Source organism: Barbatula barbatula, assembly GCF_947034865.1.
Source record: "Barbatula barbatula genome assembly, chromosome: 11".
Lineage (NCBI taxonomy): Eukaryota > Metazoa > Chordata > Actinopteri > Cypriniformes > Nemacheilidae > Barbatula > Barbatula barbatula.
This window is the reverse complement of record NC_136774.1, coordinates 24,155,924-24,159,921: the sequence shown is the minus strand read 5'-3', so window position 1 is coordinate 24,159,921 and position 3,998 is coordinate 24,155,924.

Below are 3,998 nucleotides of genomic sequence, written 5' to 3'. Positions count from 1 at the left end.
GCGGCCAGCAGAGCGTTCCGTGGAAACGTTGGTGTCTCTCCGAGCGGGGCAGCCGAGGGCTCGGACGGCGATGATGCTTCAGAAAGGCCTATCATCCCGTCAAATGACTTGACTTTCCTGTATGTGTGGCCTCGGGGCCCAGAAACCCTCGCGGCAAAAAACAAAAGCGCATGCAGCCGGTGTCATTAATTGAAGTTAAAAAGTAGATTCTCCTGTCGTCCGGTGTCTTATCTTCCTGTTTGTTCGGGTCTCTTAAGAGAAAGGGAGCGTTTGAATTGTGTTGTTGGGACGCAGATTTGCATGATCGGCTATAAAACACTCTGACCGCAAGCCACAGGTTAGTGGGGAGGCCGATCGATTTGCCGTCACCTGGGCATCAGCTTCACTCCTAGGATTCAATTTTTTTCTGCCCGTTTTGCATATGGTATCGACCAGGAGCGGGTAAATGAGCAGAATGCGCGGAGACCCGAGGATGAATTGTTTACTCGCATAAAAATAACCTTTCAATAGTAGAAGATGCATGGCGCGAGCTCGAGCTGCGTTCTGCTGCACCAAGCAGATGGCATTCAGCTGCTATTGATCCATCTGCCCCTGAAGATCCGCCAACCGGCGTGCGTGGGGCACACATCGGCCCTGTCCTGTTTCACTCCCTCCCAAACCCTTCCATAATAGAGACCGACTTCATGGACGTCATCCGACAACACAAAGCAAACATCAGTTTCAAAGGCCGGTGCTGATGTCAGTGTTCCTGTAACTTGAAGCTTTGGTGTATCGTTGTGCTAGCGACTCAAAGGTTGTGGGTTCCATTCCCAGAACAAATGGTTTTCTTAAATACACTTAAAAAGGATCTTTGGATAAATTTTCAATTCTCATGCAGTTTTACACCGTACACAGAAAAATCTCCAGTGTTACAAAAAGGTCAAATTAACTTTCACAGTGTAGGCCTATATATAATCGTATATTTATTTATCACACGGCTCATTTGAATGCTTGATTCTGATTGGTCACTGGCAACATTCCAAGTGTTGTTATTTTCAAATGTGACTCGGATGCTGCAAATCATTAAGAGAGCCGCAGTTTAATTTTACACAAATATTAAATATAAATATGTCTTTTAATAACATATATGACATTATATTTACAAATGATTAAACCAATTTGCCTGTTCGTGACATCTGAACGCTGTTTCTCACTTTAAAACCGAAACTAGACGTCTTTTCCTCACAGAAGTTCTGCATTCAGTAAAAATGAGCTAATAAAATATTTTAAATTCACATTTCATGTCCAGTTTGATGTCATGTGTCCAGTAGTCGTGTAATAAGAGGGATAATGTTATCATGAAATAAACCCCTTCAGTGAGACACAAGACCCTCCGCTTCACGTCCTGATCATAACAACCGGCTGCTGAACATTATCTCTTATACAGTATACACTGAGAGTTAATATGACCTTTTTTAACACTGGCGATTTTGCTGTGTATGTTTTAAAAATAGGAATCTGGACATCTAGAAATCTAGAAAAGACAAATATGAACTAGGGCTGTGTGAAAAAACTAATATATATGTTTACATATTTATTGTGGTTTGTTGTTTGCTGACTCATTACTTAATATATATATATAATTTTTTACAACGCAGACCATCATTTCAAGCAAAAAACAGGTGTGCTTCAAAGGTGCGTCAAGGTAACTGTAAACGCAGACATAGGCCGAGAGTCGCGCTTAATGTGACTGAATGGAAATGATCATACGGTTATAATGAGGAGATCAGGTTATCTGTGCTTTAGCACTCATTGTTTCAGAGGTGATGAGAGGAGCCGTGAATCCCCCTCGCCCGGCCCACCGCCTCTCTCCCGGAGCTCCGGCCTTCAGCGCTAATGAGTTTCAGAGGGATCTGCTCCACACATGTGAGAGAGAAGAGCTCACATTAAGCAGACAAATACAGAGCGCCTCGCTGCTTCTATCCTGAAGAAACATTCAGGATCATCAGCAGTAATCTGTTTTTTTATTTGCTCATTTGATGGAGGAGCAGATGATTTATTTAAGCATCTCGAACTAAAGATCAGCTGATTCATGATGTGATCTGAGGTCTGCATACGTTGCACAGCAGCTCATCTTCATGATGAAACAGAACTGCTTTCATCCGTCATCCACCGTCAGCATCTTCTGCTCTTTGCGGCTTGAGGACGTGGGACGTGATGCCGTCGAGAACTTTTAGAGAGATGTTATCCGCTAATAAACAGCCATTTTCACCATCTTCTCTTTCTCTGTCCGTGTGAATGCAGGGCCGTCATTTCGGGCGAAAAAGTCTTATTACAGGGCCGTTTGATCCAAAGCTCTTTGAGTTCATTTATAAATAGTTCCTCTGGGCCGCGGGGCAGTCGAGGCTGTTTTGGCAGCGCGCGCAGTCGTAATCTCAGAAGGTTCGTGGCACTCTCGACCGCGCTGCGAGAAGCTGGCTCTCCAGTTACGGCGGTAATTGGCTGATGAGGAGGCTCGGGCCCTAAAAAGAATGTCAGGGTTCGATTTCCCCGTGATACTGACTGAGGATATGTCACCATTTATGCGGCTTTCATGTGACACGGGCTCCTGGCAGAAACTCTGGGGAAATCATTAGACTGTTTATACCTCTCCCCTGTCGGACGGCCCTTCCCTCTGATATTTTCACAATGTTTTTCCGCTGAGTGATGGTACCTCACCCCGGGCGGGGAGAACAAGTCCCTTTTGTAAATTTGTGACCGCGTTCTAACGGGCGAAAGAGAAAAAGGCAGACAATTGGTGAGGCGGAGGGGGAAGAGTCTGAGGGTCCTGAAGGGACGATCGATGTTGTCCAGCAGGTGTCTCTTCAGCCTTCAGAGATGAAACTCCATCGATTTCTCACGCCACACACACACACTTTTACACCGGAGAGGTTTTGGGCGCGCTGAACATTTACTCACTTTTGTCTCATCATAGTTCAGGCTTGTTTAAAGTGAACGATGGGGTGTTTTTTTAGATTCCTTGTTCGGATGAATTCATTGCAGTATGTAAAGTTAATTTATTTCCAATGTCCGTAAGAGTTTTCGTGTTCGTCCGATGTGAAATGTGAGTGTGTCTGATCTCTGGACGTGTTGTCAGATCCGTCAGCGCAGTGATAATTCACTCTTTAATTGTAAAGACCTGCAGGACGGGCTCATAATTGTCAGAGTTTCACAGGGTTAGATGTGCCATTACAGGGACGTCAATACAGCAGAAACTGAGAGGAGATTTCTAAATGATTCTCTTGTCAGTCCAGGGACGATCAATATACGCTCCAGACCGTATTGCACAAAAGTGCTCGAGTGTCGGCACAAAAACGTTAGAGGAAGGTTCTGTTTTTCAGGAATAGCGTGATACGATTCCTGCGGCGTCCCGTGAGCCGACGGTATGATAGAAACGTAGATAAGAGAGTTTCTTTTGAATTGTCTGATGTCGGGGCAGATGCGCCTCTATCAGCGGCAGTTTCAGATGCTTTCTGCCAGGCTGATTTGTCTGCTCTTGACCTTTCCGGCAAACTGTCCCATCATGCAGCGGGAGCGTTCCTGAGGGACTCGAGCTGTGCTGTAATGAGGCCTGTCATCTCCGCTCACCTCCTCGTTCAGCTCCAAACAGCTCGTGAATCGATTCTCTTCTGAAGTCTCCTCCCAGAGCTCCTCACACGTTCACTTGTTGGTGGAGGAATCAGAGCTCGTCATGTGTGAGTCTTGTTTCATGTTAAATGAGGTAGACGTCGCTTTGAAAAGAGAAAACCGTTTCACAAAAATACGTCTTAACAAAAAGTTCATAAACAGAACGTTAATGTCTCAGAAAATAGACTTTCTGATGGTGTCACTCCATAAACCTTCCCCATAATTGGTACCCCCAAATCAACATTCTGTCATCATTTACTCAAACCTGTATGTTTGTTGATAATCAAATAACATTAAACTCCATTGACCATCTTTGATTCTATATGAACACAAAAACACAAGAATGAGTTACA